This window comes from Balaenoptera acutorostrata, chromosome 13 (genome assembly GCF_949987535.1).
Source record: "Balaenoptera acutorostrata chromosome 13, mBalAcu1.1, whole genome shotgun sequence".
NCBI classification, from domain to species: domain Eukaryota; kingdom Metazoa; phylum Chordata; class Mammalia; order Artiodactyla; family Balaenopteridae; genus Balaenoptera; species Balaenoptera acutorostrata.
Genome location: NC_080076.1, coordinates 3,420,255 through 3,436,987, shown reverse-complemented (window position 1 = coordinate 3,436,987; position 16,733 = coordinate 3,420,255).

Here is a 16,733-nt window from a genome sequence, read left to right as displayed (position 1 = left end):
GCAGGCGGCCCGGCTGTGTGAGGAATACCAAGGGCTGCCCTGGCTTCCTTATCAGCTTCACTACCAGGGACCTTTTGTTTGTTTACTCACTTAGATAAACTCTTGAATCCTCGGGAATGCTACAATAAATCTGTTTTCCTAAATACTTCATTCTTGTTTATAGAACGCCTTCAAAAGCTATGACAGCTTGCTGCAGACAGAAACAATGCCTCATTCTGAGCGAACTCCATCTTCTTTCCCGGCCCCAAAATATTTCTTGAGCACGCTAAAGTCCTCGAAGCCATGACCTCAAGTGTTAGGCTAAGTGGAAATGCTTTTCTGGGGTTCCTTTGGGTAAATTTTGCTGGTTTTTTTTTTTTTAATTTTTCCTGTTTAGGAATTTGCTTAAAGTGTTTTTCTTTTTTCAATATTTTTTATTGGAGTATAGTTGATTTACAATGCTGTATTAATTTCTGCTGTACTGCAAAGTGACTCAGTTATACATATATATGTAGATGTATATATATATGTGTATCTATATATATTCTTTTTTTTATATTCTTTTCCATTATGGCTTATCATAGGATATTTAATGTAGTTCTCTGTGCTCTACAATAGATGAACCTATCTATGAAACAGAAACAGAAACACGGACATGAAGAACACACTGGCGGTTGTCAAGGGCGAGGGTGTTGGGGGAGGGATGGAATGGGAGTTTGGGGTTAGCAGATACATATTCTAACTCAGTGTCCTTTCATGGAAGCTGAACTCACTCCTTAATTACCGTCGGATTCCTTACCGTATTTCAATAGGTGGCCTTAATAGAATGACTATTCCACCTGAAAGCCACAAACTTATTTTTATTTTTCATCGTTATGAAAATGATCCAACAGAAAATGTTGATTGTCTTTGCTTTATAGAAATAGAGTATTAGCAAATTGGACAGATGTGTTTATCCCAGTCACAATTGGTCAACCAAGTTCCCACACCCGGCTTGTTATAGTTCCCGGGCTGTTGGGTGTCATTCCCACAGCCTTGCCTTTATTACCTATCTAATAGATTATCCTGCTTCATATCTCCGTGACACCAGATGGCATGATCTCCTTAGACTGGCTGTTGCCTTGTTAATACAGAGTTCCATAGAAACATGAAAGGTCAGGGGGAGACCATATGGTCTATTCTGTCCTGCCCTTTTAAGCCCAGGAAAGGCCAGATCATCATTAGAACATCCCCTCCACCAGTAACTGCTTGTATTTGATTCTCTTTTTGACTCATTATCGGATTTCTGTGGAAATACTGCACCCAAGAATGCCTTCAACTTCGACACTTTAGCCATTCTCTTTCTACTTCAAACATCTTATTTTCCAGAAAACTAAATTATAAAACAGTTTTACCTGGTTTATTTTTCTTAATGCTGCTGCATCATCGTTTTGATAAATTTTGTTATTTTTATAACAATTCTAATATACTTTACTAACGTTTTAGTTATGGTTTGTATGCTGGGGCTACCACGCCATTGATGTGTAATTATCATTTGAAATCTGGGTTGTGTTTGTGCAATCTATTTTTGTCTATCAAGGATACCTGGCTCTGTGTCTTGCCATTTGGGGTTTTGACTCTTATTTCATCTTTAAATTATTGCCTTAAATGTCTCCCATTCAAACGTAGAGGCCTTTGCCTCTCTCTAATGAATTCCAGTTCTGATAAGATAAAAACGATTGAACCGTTGACTCTGGGGGAAGAGCCTCTGAATGTGAAACATCCTAGCTTGGGACCAAGAGTCATCAGTCCCAGAAGAATCGCCATAGGATGTTATTTCAGGAGGTCACCGTAATACCGGAGAGTCAGAGGATCGATAATTCTGACACTGAGCCTTTTCGTCTTAAAGTACCTCATGCACGTTAGTGACGAGTTCCTAAAACACCTTATCCTGCCCGGAAACACCTTTTCATCTTTGCTTTCTTTCTCTCTCTTTTTTTTTTCCTCAAGAAATTTGGATGAAAGACTCAATCCTTCTTAAATATATACATATGCATCTTTAGGTCAAATTCACCTTTTAGGACAGTATGTTATGACTATTGTCAGGTGTCACTTTAAATTCCCTTTGTTGTTGTTGATTTATAAGCAACTCTTACAGTTATGAAAAGTGTTTGTTCCCCATAATTTAGATTAACTGTTTCTTCTGTCTCTCTTACCTTGGGCCTTAAAGTTCAGACTGCTATTGAATTTTCACCAGATTCAACGAATAAAAAGCCACTCCATAAAAAACAAGGATATGGATCACTTATTAACCTCAGTTCTTAATACCTGTCCTTACATCCCTCACTCTCAAGCAGCTTAGAAATCCTGTTTATAATTTCAGATATTTTGCTTCATCCACAAGCTCAGCTGGTGCCCTGTTTTTCTTTTTACAAAAGTAACCTGGCTCAATTCCTGGTATTTTACAGGCTCCATGACCACGAGGCAAGTTTTAGACCCAAATTTAGACAATTTTAAGCTAGGTACCTTCCTGCAACATTGCGTTGTCACCTATATGGTATAATTGGGGTCGTTTGAGGCATCATTTGTAATCAAGATGTTACAGATAGACTCAAAGACTATAAGGGTTATAACGATACGCTCAAAAAATATAGAACTAACAAAGGATTTACACAGAAAGAAGAAGATCCAAACTGCTCTAAGCATATTACCACTTTATCTGGGGGCAGTAGTAATAATGGATTTTGCCTCTTGGGGTTGTCACATGTTTTAACTGTTGGTACAAGGAAAACATCTATCTCAGTGCCTGGAGAGTAGATAACAAGGGTTGAATAAATATTCTTTTGATTGCATGAGTTCTAATAGTGATTTCGAGGGGGTTGTTTTTATTCCTATTTCACAGGTAGACACATTGAGTCACAGACAGGTGAAAAGACTCTGTTGGACTCAAATTGTGAGCTTGTGAAAAAGGCAAGACAAAAGCCCATGTATTCTAAATTTTATCTGATTTATACACAGTCCAACCCTACAATATAATACAATATTTATTACAGACAGAAATGAGTCTCCTGGTTTCCATTTCCCCAGACAAATAGAAATAGAAGTCATTCAACCCTAAAACCCATATAAGTGCAGGTAGATAAAAGCTTTCCACTCCAGGTACCATCAAGTGGGATGGAATCTTGGATCCAGTCTAGGAGAAGATCCAGATGGTACAGGCTGGGACAAGGCTAATTGACTGAAGGGTATTAGGATCCTTGAAGAAGATGGGTGAGGACTAATGCTCAATGTTTCAGATTATTGAAATAAACCACTGATGTTCTTAACACTTATCTAGATTAAGCCCCACTCCTGAATCTCTGCACTCATCCCCAGCTCTAATGGCGTGTCAGTAATGGTGACCAGTAAATTAACCCTGGAAAACACTTATTGATCTCTACCTCACATTGCTGACTTCAAAAAAATGTCATTGTTTCATCACACACACTGTTCTGCCTCATTAGCTGCTGTCACTGTGTTCCTGGGCACCCAGGGACTCATTATTCGTGACATAGTAACTCGGTGTGAACTTGCTGGGTTGTTACGAGACCAGACAACAAGTGGTCCTCCCATCCTGCCGTGGTCTCCCTCTGTTTGGGGTTTGAAGGGACACCCAATCCTGATCACCAGACCAATGGACAAAGCGCCTACACATCTACGAATCATCCAAAGCATTTCTTTTCTTCTTTATAGCCTAGATAAGTATGTGAGCTTCTGTTTCCTCAAAGGCTACTTTTAAGGCCTAATAAAGCTCCTTTTCATACTATAATTGGCATCTCCTAGGCTCCTGGTGATGACTCTAGGAACGTTTTAGAGTAGAAGTTGCTGAGCCCCATTAGATGAATCTTAATTAGGTAAGAACTAGCTGGAGATCTGAAATGCAAATTAGAGGACCATGCGAAAATGAAATCAGACCAGGTCATTAAAGAGCCGGCTGGGAAATGGCACAAGTGTGTAAAAACAAGAAGGTGAAGGCAAAAAAGGAAATTCAACTTCCTGAGATGTAGGAGGCAACGGGGAAACATTTTAAAGATTCTAATATCTAAAACTGTATCCTTTATTTTTACATGGACAGGCAAATCATAAAAGAGAAATTTCACTTCCCTTTTTCTTAAAATAGCATGGAGAACTAAAAGAATTATCTTTTTGCGGTAGATTAAAAATCAACAGAAGTAGATAAAAATGTGAGGGATGAGGCATTTAAATTTTAGAACTTGATGAAAACCATTTCAAGGGAAGATCTTAACTTGAGGAGTAGGCTTAAGAAGCAAAACTGAACATGCCCTAAACAAATAGGTGTCCAAGCAGATGGTCGTCCCCTTGGACGTCCACTTCTGAAGTCACGTGTCATCGCTCACATGTTTCTGGGGCTTCTCTTTCAGATAAACTCTGTACCATATCCTTCTGGTGATGAGCAGTAGTAAATCCTTTCTCTTTGACACTGTTCTACAAACAGCCAAAAGTCTTTCTCAACCAATATTTGTGAGTCTTACGTGTGATTCAGTCTGGTAATACTGTGGGGGTTTCTGAGGGAGAAAGGGATGGCTGTTTGGCATTTCTGGTTTTAGAGATACAATATGACTAAATCTTCTTTCATGGCTCCTAAAATGGTCTTAAAGAAACCTGGTGATTCATGGAAGCTTATCATTGATTTTAATTCCAATGAATCAAGGTTTTTCTGCAACAGAGAAATCTTGGAAGGAACATCTTTCCTCTCTGGTCTGTTTTAGCATACTTTTCCGGAAGGACAATGTCTGATTTCATTTTGTACAACTTGATTTCTACAGAGAAATCAGAGAGGGTTTTGAGAACATTAAACCCATCAAAGGCTTTGAAGACATGACCCAAGAGATAAGGTTGGAGGAAAGGGGTCTAGTTTAAATGACAACCATGTTGAGAGTGTAGCAGTTGGTAACTCCACCGGATGCAGACCTGGGTAGGGAAGTGGGGAGGTGTAGAGGTTAGAGTTACTTGTAGTTAATCCATTTTCACCAAGCACAGGAAAATAGCGTTAAGTGAACAGAAGTGAGAGTCTGAGAAAATTGCTGCCTTCTGAGGAGGGTGGTTTCTGTCTTAGGGAACACCTCGTTGCTTGCTGAGTCTCTGGGTGGGTTTGGGCTTAGCGAAGTAAGCCTAGAGTCGACTTTGGAGGTGGAAACTGGAAGGAGGTTCCCCGCCTGAGAACTCAGGTTGTTTGGGCAAGAAATGGGGATGGGAGGGGAGAGGTGGATGGAAGCAGGAGATAGGAAGTGGGGTTCTATGTGGATGAAATGGCTGAGATACTTGGAGGATGGGAATGTCTAACATGAGATATTTAGATTTTTAAAAAATTTTTGATATTAAGCTGCATACGTCATCTATTGTGTAACCAATGACCCCAAATGTAGCAGCTTGAAACACCACTGCACATCATCTCACAGTTTCTGCAGGTCGGGGGTCCAGCAGTGGCTAAGCTGGGTTCTCCCTGGGCTTGCAATTTTAATTTCAATGATGCTTTCTTGGTTTTTTTGTTTGTTTGTTTGTTTGTTTAATGGCTTTGGCTAATAGCCAGTTAATCTCATCAAACAACCAAAATGATCGTGGACACACCTATTAGACTCAGGTGGTGAATTTCTGCCATATTCTCTGTTATTTAAATATTGCCTAAATACTCTCTTTATTTTACTTTCCAAGAGGAAAATCTTTTCCTGGGTAAGTCCATAAATTTTAGTATAGTATTATAATAAGAACTTTTAAATGTAGATTAAGTATAACATTTCTGTACTTGAAAGGACTGACAATCTCCATATTCTTCCTTAGTTGGTGCCAATATAAATAAATATGTATATTTAAGACCATATGAAATATTCTTTGCAGGTGTGTACTAACACCTACTATTTATAATGTTCTCGGAAACCTTTCTCATCCATTCTTGAATACACATCTCAGAAGAACGTATGTACTGATGTATTTGGCGTACAAGGTTCTGGAGAGAACCTTCTCAAACTCCAGGGAAAAGCAACCAAACTCATCACTGTGAGCAAGAAGGAAGATTGAAGCAAACACCCTCCTGTATGTGGTGGTAGCACAAATAAACAGTGGGCATGATCATGAAAAAGCCTGGTCCCTGGTGACAACTCTGAGATGGCCAATTATCAATTTCCTAGGTAATACACCAACTAAGCAGTAATAGGACACTAAGAACAGCTGGAATGACCATCAAAAAGCTAAATTCCTGGCAACAAGATGTCAATGGCCAGATTCCTGGCAACAAGATATCAATGGCCAGTCACGCCAGGCCACAGCCATTGCAAGCCTAGTGATGATATTTAAAGGAACCATGTAACTGGAGATACTCAGAAAAACTGGTAACCAGGTTGAAGGAGAAGCCGCAGTCATTTTGGAGAGATTATAGAGGAACTATTCAGGGAACCACAGAGCGCAGGCTCTATCAGGAGCAAACCCTGTGATTCCCCATCTTATGACCATTTAGATCCAAGAGAAAGAAAGCTCAAAGAAAAAACTTGAATTTCCTAAGAAAATGTATAAATCTACTGTTCTTGGAGATCAAAACAGCTCATCGAATCCACCAGTAGATCTATCTTCATTACCAACATGGGTACTTGATTAATTTATTCTTAGAGAGTTCCAAGAATAAACTAACTTAGTAACTTCAGAGTTTATCAAATCTTTCCATTAATATAAAAGCTCTTCCCTAAAACAAGAAGCCTAGAATGCCAGTTAGGATAGAAGTATTGTCTCAAGCACCCTGTAGCAGGCAGGGGGGCTCCACAAAGATGCCCACATCCCAATCCCCAGAACCTGTGACTATGTTATGTTGCTTGGCCTAAGGGCTGATTTAGGATGTAGACCTTAAAACAGGAAGATTATCCTGGATTATCCAAGAGAGCTCAAATGCATCACGTGAGCCCTTAAAAGCAGAGAACGTTCTCTGGCTGGAAGCAGAGGAGATAGGACAGGTTGAGGAGCTGGAAGGGTAAGAAGGACCTGCCAGGCCTTTTGCTGGTTTGAGGAGGGACCTCGTGACCAATATGGGTGGCCTCCAGGAGGAAGGAGCAGCCCGAGTGGTCCACCGACAAGGGCCCCCCGGGATCTCGGCTCTGTAGCTCCAGGCAACTAAACTCAGCAGCAACGTGCATGACCTTGAGCTGGAGTCTCCCCCAGGGTCTCCAGACCCGAGCCCAGCCTGGGCAGCACCCCGGGAGACCCTGGGCAGAGGACGCCAGGACTTCTAACCTCCAGAACCGGGAGATGACAAGGGGGATGTTGTTTCACACAGCTCAGTTTGTAGTACATTTTTATGGCAGGAATAAAAAAACCAATAGGTGTATTTTTGACAGTATCTGGAAATTTCCTTATTAAATAAACCTTCCCCACGTGCATTAGGATTTGAGTCCTCCACGGGGGAAGGCAAGCTTATCTGACTCTGCAAATGATCCAGAACGTGATTCTTCGGGACACAGTACACACAGCAAGGCTGATGTGTTTATGCCTGCCATGGCTGGGTGTGGTACCCTGCTCGGTGCCTGGCAGTCACTTGGGGGACAGTGAAGAATCATTGCCCATATGGGTCACCTCTAGGGCAGCATTTAGGGTACGCTGGGAAGGCTTAGAGCAGCGCTCCCCAACATTTTGGCACCAGGGACCAGTTTCATGGAAGATAATTTTTCCATGGACAGGGACGGGGGCGGGGGCATGATTCAGGTGGTAATGTGAGCGGTGGGGAGCGGCAGATGAAGCTTCGCTCTGTCGCCCTCCACTCACCTCCTGCTGTGCGGCCTGGTTCCTAACAGGCTGGTCCCTGGCCCGGGGGTTGGGGAGCCCTGGCTTAGAGCATCTCCCCATCACTCCCTCTGTTTATTTACAGGATGATTCCATTGATCATCCAAAAAGATTTTTTTTTTTTCTTTTTTGCTCAGAGGTAATTTCCCGATAGGAAAGTGGGGCTTCTCATTAACATTTTAGCAGACGTTTAATTGATTTCTTTCTCCCAAACATTCTAGAATAATCAGCGTCAAAGAAGTAATGGGGTTCTTGAGGCCTGGCAAAAAGCTTAGGGGAAAAGTGAAATTGAAACAGGAGGCAACGGAGGAGAGGCCGAGGTGTGCAGGGTGTCACAGACCTTCACAAGCTCCAAAGAAATGTGAAGCCATTGGATCTCTGCGTGGGAGAAGCAGAACCCAGGCAGCAGAAGGAAGGCATGGAAGAGAAAGAGGTGACAAAGCCACCCTGCGCGAATTGTGACATTTTTCTCAGGGCGAACCCCTACTCTGGGTCAGGACCTGACCCCTTTCCAGCCTGGTCCCTGTGGACCCCTTCTCCAAATAATGTTTCTAAAGGAAGAAAAAAGATTGCATAGGTTTATCAAGGAAACATTGAGATTCAGTGATCCCAACATCAAGACATATTTGTGATATCATAATGTATTTTTATTAGTGTTCTAAATAAATTGAATTACTTAGGATAAGCACACCAAAATTTCAAAGTAGTGGTGGGCTTAGATGACATTGCAAGTTTTCTGCAACACTGGGAATATGATATGAAAAGACCTGTGATTTTTTTTTAACATCTTTATTGGAGTATAATTGCTTTACAATGGTGTGTTAGTTTCTGCTTTATAACAAAGTGAATCAGCTCTACATATACATATATCCCCATATCTCCTCCCTCTTGCGTCTCCCTCCCACCCTCCCTATCCCACCCCTCTAGGTGGTCACAAAGCACAGAGCTGATCTCCCTGTGCTATGCAGCTGCTTCCCACTAGCTATCTATTTTACATTTGGTAGTGTATATATATGATTTTTATTGCTGACAAAGCCTCAATACTGCCATGCTCCTGCAATTTGTGGTCTACATGTAGCATTGAAAGAAATACTCCTTTTTAGTCAGAGGCTAGGGCAAAGCTAAGATGTAGTTATTTCCCGTCCAAGGTCATGCACACCTCTGAATGCTCCCCACAGACCCACCCCTCAAGGAGGAGCCCAGGTAGATTCATGGACCCCAGGGTAAGAACCCTTAGGGTGTCTGCACACCACTTCGTTTGCTTTAAAAACTTACAATGTCATGCATATTTTACAAATAAAACCAATACTGGGACTTCCCTGGTGATGCAGTGGTTAAGAATCTGCCTGCCAGTGCAGGAGACAAGGGTTCCATCCCTGGTCTGGGAAGATCCCACATTCCGCAGAGCAACTAAACCTGTGAGCCACAACTACTGAGCCCACATGCCACAACTACTGAAGCCCATGCGCCTAGAGCCTGTGCTCCACAACAAAAGAAGCCACCGCAATGAGAAGCCCGCGCACCACAACGAAGAATAGCCCCTGCTCGCCACAACTAGAGAAAGCCTGCGTGCAGCAACAAAGACCTGATGCAGCCAAAAAAAAAAAAAAAAAGAAACCAATACTGAAAATAAAATTTATAAAAATAAAAACATAATTTAAAAATAAACAATTCAGAAAAATGAAACAGTTTGAATTTTGCTCAGTGACACAAGTAGATGATTTTGACATGTATCTTTTACAAAATCGTCAGTTTCATTTTTATCTGGATTGTGTTCTGTTCAGACGTGGTCCTGTGGAGCCAGGATGAGGCACATCTAATTACGTAAGTTTTTCTCTCTCTATTAAGGGGGCTGATGAAGTCACTTTACAGAGTTTAAGTTGAAACCCATCCATTTAGGTCAAACAGTGAGTACAAAGGAAACTCCTTTATAAATTCCTATTGTTTGAAATTTAACACCTTTCTGGACTAGATCACGTCATAAAACCTAGGGTGAGATCTCCTACTTCCTGGCTTCCAAGTTAGGCTTTGATCTACTGCCCCAGACCCTTCCACAAATTATTGCATTAAACTGAATATCCATAATCAGGTGAGTACATTTTTCTGTCCAATCATCCAAAACAGGTAAGTACTTAAACCTTTCAAGCATGAACAACACATTTTTGGTCCCCCAATTTTTTTTTTCACCCCTGTGGGTAATTATAAAACCACCAGGCAGTAATCAAGACTTTCTGGATCATGAGAGATGAGTTCTAGTTAAAATTCCAGAGCAGTTTGGAGAAATTTCAAAGCCACACAGAGAGGAAGGCCCTGCTAGGCATTCACTGAGTCACTGCTGATATATTTTCAGGATGAGAGAAAGGTTCATTCTCAGGTTTTATTGAGATCTGGTGATCTGTACAGAAGCAAGTGGAAAGAGAAACGATTACCAGTAAAATTGTTGAACATCACAATTTACAATTATGAACCCAAAGCGATTTCAAATGGAGACAGGGCATTGTCTGTGATCAACAGGAGTACAGCATGACACACAGGAGGATCGAGACATGGTAACACAGATTCCGTGAGAAGGTGACGATCCAGACGGACCACGGAAGGTGTCTCAAGGCGCCCTAGTTGCAGGTGTCGAGCGGTTCCTCCAGCTGTATTACCATGGGATCTGCAAGTTGCGTTTAGGGTCTTTTATGTAAATGTACACTTAGGTCAAAGGTACAGCCAACCCCATCCTGTCCTTTCACAGTTCCTTTGTTACCTGTAAGATTCCAACTAGAATCATTTCTTTGGTTGCATTGTGGTCATTTGTTGCTTTTCTGTGCCCAGAAGCCCTTTCCTCTATTGTTATGCACTGAATGTTTGTGTCTCCCCCAAATTCATAGGTTGAAAACCTAATGCCTAATGTGACTGTATCTGGAGAGAGGGCCTGTGAGAGGTGTAAGGGTTAAAAGAGGTCATAGGTTAAGGTCTTCATCCGATAGGGCTGGTGCCCTGATGAGAAGAGGAAGAGACCCCAGGGCTCTCTCTCTCCACCACGTGAGGACACGGCGAGAAGGGGGCCACCCAAGACCCAGGAAGGGAGCTCACACTAGGAGCTGAGTCAGCTGGCTCCTTGGTCTTGGACGTCCAGCCTCCAGAATTATGAGAAATAAACCTTGTTGTTTAAGCCTCCCAGGCCATGGTGTTCTGTGGCAGTAGCCGAGCAGACCCTTTACCCATCTTCACATGAGAGCATCTCTTCTTTTGGAGGTGTTCCCTTCACCTTCTCTTGAGGTTCTTCGTGAGGCTGCCAATCAAAGCCCCCAAAGTCCCAGCCGTGGTGGGAGAGCAGAGGGGACGCGTATCTAGTTATAAGGTCCACCCGCATGGATGGATGCAGTGTCCAGGCCAGGCGAATCAGCATCTCCTCCAGGAGAGAGAAGGATGATTTTTTTTCTGGACTTGCTACACTGCTAGTCTGTCTGGAGCTGCGTGAATCTTGCCCCTGGCTTCCTTCTCCTGCACCGAACAAGCCCAGCCAACCAACCATTGGAAGAAGTACTGACCACAAAAATCAAAAAAAGGGGAGGTTGATGGGTGGAGAGAAGGGGACAGGGGAAGGTGGGAGATTGGGGTGGAGGGGGGAAGAGAGAGAGAAGGAGGGAGGGAGGTGCCAGAGCAGACACCTGGAGCTGCTGCAGGACCCTGAGAACCAGGGCAGCCTCAAGAGTGTTTCCCTGGCCTCAGCACTGCCAACTGTTCTATTGGTCTGAGTATCTTGTAGTCCTGAAAGAACAAGAGTACCCAAGAAAATGCAGCCTGGTCACTTCTTCACGGGGCAAGCCAAGCATTTGACACACGGGCTACTTCAACGCTGTCAAAAGGAAGTCAGCAAGGGGAGACCGCACTGCTATTGCCAATATATTGATTGTCGTCACAAGCGGGCAGGGGCAGTTGACAGGTAAGATGAAGTGTCCTGGAACAGCGCAAGAGGTCCAGCAGAACAATCCTTCCACAGATCTCTGTCACGTGTCTTTTGCTGAAGCCTTTCCTCCAAATTTCTTGTACCAAGAGCTAAGCCACTCCATTGATGTCAGAAGAGCTCTCTTATAAAAGCAGCTTGTGGGAGGTGGGACTGTGCAATAAATCTTTGAAACTAATCAAAAGCAACCCCTCAGATGTTGTGCGACATCTGAGTTGTGTCTTTGGCTCATTGGAATCTGCTTCCCCTCCTCCTCCTCCTCCTCCTCCTTCACATTCTCTGCTTCCTCTTTTTCCCACAGAATATATTATTTGTGTGATGACAAAATAGCGTTTAAATTTTTTAAAGTATTAAACAATGAAAAACTAATCAAACCAAAACCCACATAAAAATGAATGAGATCTTGATAATAGTCAGAACCTGATAAATGTGTTACTACCTTCCCACTAAAATATGAACAGTACTCACCCCACACCCCCAAGTTCAAGGACAATTCACACAAACACTAAGCAGCACTGATGAATCTGGTGGAGGGATCTCCATTTATCCCAAATCATTTAGAACTAAAATTACTTTTTATTTTGATTTTTTATAATGGAAAATTTTCCAATACAAAAGTAGAAAAATAACATCATGAGCCCCACGTACCCATCTTGGAGTTTTAAAAATTATCAATTCATTTTCACTTCTCTCACTCTTCTGTTACCCTGTTGCAAATTCCAGGTACATCCATAAATATTTCCTACTGTATTGTATCAGGAATTAAACAAACAAACAAACAAACTCTGTGTAGGCTCTGCATCGTAAAACAAATATGGGAAGATATTTCATCCAACAGTCTTCCATAGGTACCAGCGTGAGCTTTTTGGCCAAACGATTTAAGGGACCTCCTATCTGCTTGTTGTTCCAATATCAAGAGACAGGGTCCATCTCCCTTCCCCTTGAATCTGGGCTGTCCTGTGTCTTGCTTGACCAGAGAATGTAGTAATGCTGTGCTGATTTTAGGTCTGGTCTTTAAGAGGCCTGGAAGCTTCCATCATCACTCTCTGGAAATGCACACTCTTAGAAGCCAGCCACCTTATAAAATATTCAGGCTAGACTACTATGCAAGAGAGTCCCTGACAGGGAGGGTGACAGTGCCCCCCCCAGCCCTGAGCCCAGCCAGCCCTGCTCTCCTATCCTGCACAGAGCTCACAGCTAAGGCCAGACTCCAATGAACCCAGGTGTTCACAAGGAGCTGAAAGCCACCCACTGGAGCCCAGTGGGTCCACGCAGTGAGAAATAATACTTCTCTTGTGCTAAATGGCTAGGTTTGCTGGGTGGGGGCAAGATGCTTTAAATAATAGAAAAACAAATGTAAGAAATTTTAACATGATCTGCTCAACATTCCACAAAGCAATTAGACAAAAGCAAGTTAAAATTGAAAATAATGCAAATACATTAGTAGAATTGACATAATAGTGGCCAAGTGGCACAGCAGGCAGGAGAACAGACTTGAGAATGAGACTGGCCGCCCTGGAACTTTTCTGTGACTGTGGGACTTACCTCATTTTCTTACCTGTAATATGCAAATAAGTGATCTATCCTATAGGGTTGTCAAGAAGATCAAATGAAATAATGAATGGCAAACGTTTAAAGCGAGAACTAATACTGTCAAAGCCAGGAGAGTGGCTTGATAAAGCCAAGAAATTAAAATTGAGAAATATCTGGCAAATGTTGACAGTAAAAAGAGGAGAAAGAGATTGAGATAAGAAGGTGGAAGTAAACAAAGCAGAGAAACACAAATAGTAATGATTATGAACAAAAAAAGTAATATAATTACAGAAGTAGAAAACAATTAATCTAAGAAAATGTTATATAAATCTCTGAAAAAATTAATTAGAAAATCTTGAAGAAATAACCGTTTTTGATGGCAAACTTTGACCCAAGAAGGAATGGAAATCCTCAATAAACAAAACGGAAGGCACTGAAAATATTGTCCAGAAACTGGTGCCACCAAAGGCACCAAACCAATATTTTTACTTTTTTTTTCCGTTTTATCTTACAAATAACTGATAATTCTTGTGATATTTTAAAACTCCAGAGCACGGAAAGAGTGGGTATTGGTTTCTATGTATTAGTTCTGCGATGAGATTATTTCTCTCTCTCACCTTACTTCCTTAGCTTTGCAGTATTTCTTTTTCATCTGATTTTGTTTTGTCTTCAAGGTGTGATCTGTTGCTTTATTGAGTTAATGTCCTCAAGAAAGTATCTATAGAAATAGGAGAATTTTCCATACTTTGTGGAATTTTTTTTCTCCTTGAGTTATGCTTTTTTTTCAATACTACATTCTTATTTTAAAAATGTGTAATGAGTATGCGTCTCTTACCCAGTCTACAAGAAAATCTAAAAACAGTCTGGAAAATAAGGGTTATGAGAGGTAATTTTTTCTATATGACAGAAAAACATATTGAAAATATGCAAAAATTAAAAGTATGTTGTTCTGGAATAAGAATAAATAGTTAATTAGTGGGAAATTTCTTAAAAAGGTAGGTTAGGGGCACACATCCATCTACATATTTATTTAGCAGCTATCATCTGTCTATCTATCTCTGTATCTATCATCTGTTATTTTTCACCCAGCATCTAATCACCCTACTCCTACCTCATTTCCTTCCAGGGGTCCATTCCTTCCTGAACTCTCATTCCTGTGCTATTTTTCTGGATCACTTCGGAAAGTGACTTTGGCTTTTCCTGCCAGATCTGAAGCTTCAAGATAGTTAGTTATGGAGCTGCTTCAGGGAGCAGAGAGTTTCCAGAAGCCCCCTTGAACTTTTCAGAAGGAGAGCAAACCTGCAAGACAGAGAATGAAAGGGTCTTGTTATTTTCTCAACTCGGAATTCAGGTGAGCCTGGAGTTCACTTCATCCTTAGCCTTCCAATTGAATTGACCAAAATCTCCCTTTTTCACTTAATCCAGTTTGAGTTACATTGGTCCTAACTGCTATAGGTTTATTTTCTGAACTTTCTTCTATTTTTAAATAGCTTTACTGGGGTATAATTCACAGACCACACAATTCATTTAAAGTAGGGAATTGAGTGGCTTTTAGTATATTCACATATGTTTGCATCCATCACCAAAATTTTAGAACTTATTCACGACTCTGCACTCCTGAGCCATGATCTCTCCAGCCCCAGCAATGCAAGCCCTAGAAAACCACCAATCTACTTTCTGCCTCTATAGATTTGCCTATTTGGGACTTTCCATATGAAATGGAATCATACAACGTGTGGTCCTTTGTGATTGATTTCTTTCACATAGCATAATGTTTTCAAAGTTCATCCCTGCTGTAGCATCTGTCAGTACGCCATTCCTTCTAGTTGCCAAATAACATCCCATTGTATGGATATACTACGTTTTATTTATCCATTCATCAGTTGATGGGCGTTTGAATAATAGGAACATGACCCATGGATGAAACAGTGTTTTACTCCTTCTATTTTCTTTTTGTGTTGAGCAATCCCTCTGATCCCCAACTGACCAGGTCTACAGGGAACATCCATTATTAAGATGCAAGGCTCTTGGCTGCGAGCAAGGTTCTCGGTCTCTCTGTGACTGACAAGAACAGATGAGCTGAGATGACAGATGCTCTTATCAACATCTATGGAAGTTGATAGCACCTGAAGCAAACCTCCACCGTTTGAAATTTTAGAGCCCAGAGTTAGCAGTTCTGGAACGTTAATGATCTGTTGTGAGGGCCATGCGGTCACTGGCTGTTTCGGAAAAACCAAATCCTCTTAACTTGGTAGTAACCCAAACAAAAATGGACTGCTAACCAAACAGTCCTAAATATTTTATTTCATTTATCAATTCTTATATTTTTTTCCAAGCACTCCCCTCATACCTGGAATCATTTAGCCGTACGGGAGAAGAATATTGGAAATCAAATTCTGTTGACATAACTGAATTTTCCATGTCTTGCTGACACCTCTGCTAGGATGGGTCTTAGTTAACATGATTGCCTTTTTTCTGTTCTGGGATGCATGTTACGATCCATGGAGAGAAAACAGCCATCATGAGCCCTCTCTCAGTTTTAAACCTAAGGTTCCCGAAAGAACTTAGGAATTTTAACTATTTATCAGTACATACTTGACTTCCCTCTTTGTTTTGATTTTTGGTTTGTTTGTTTTTGTTTTTTGTGGGTTTTTTTTTTTTTTTTTTTGTCTCTTCTCAAGCCTGTAGGATTTGTCTGCCTTTGGAGCAAGGATCTGTCATTTGTCTGGAACAGATCATCTTCTGGGTACGGCATGTACATTTTATGGCACTTTATACAGACCAGCCTGAGTGAAATAAATACACAAGACGCAAAGCTCAAAGTGACATATTCCAGATCTGACATTCTTACCATGGCTTTGAGCTTCAGGCACTGACAAATCTTCCACACGTACCAACTCTCCCAGAGGAGGGAATGTAATGATGTTTATGTTATACAATATGTAAAATATTTATAGCCCGGCTTCAACACAAGCTATCACTTAACTCAGGAGCTAGTATTTACAATCAGGGCAAGGGAAGCTCTCGGTGCCGCCCTTTGTAGGCAAAAGGGGAACCCAACTGAATAAATGATGGGTTTATGTACAGAATAAGATTCCACCAGTGTCAGTGCCTTAAAGAATAACAGTTATGGGAAAGGTTTTTAATGTGCGTGCTTCTTTTAGAATTGTTAAATTAAAAGAAGGGCAAAATTTATGCCTTTCTGACTATTGCCCTTATCTTTAGAATGGAAAAGTCTTTTCTTTTGACAAACCATTCTTTCATGAATAACCTCTTCAAGAGCATTTACTTATCATTATTAATAAATTGTTACCGTAATAAATTATATTTTAAACATTTTATTAAATGCAGTTCTCATGTACTTAAAATAAATTGCAAAGCTGGCTTTTTTCATGGTATTTAATATATATGGTGTGACACAATGTGCTTTTAATATATTTAATGTTATATACTTTAAAATGTAAGT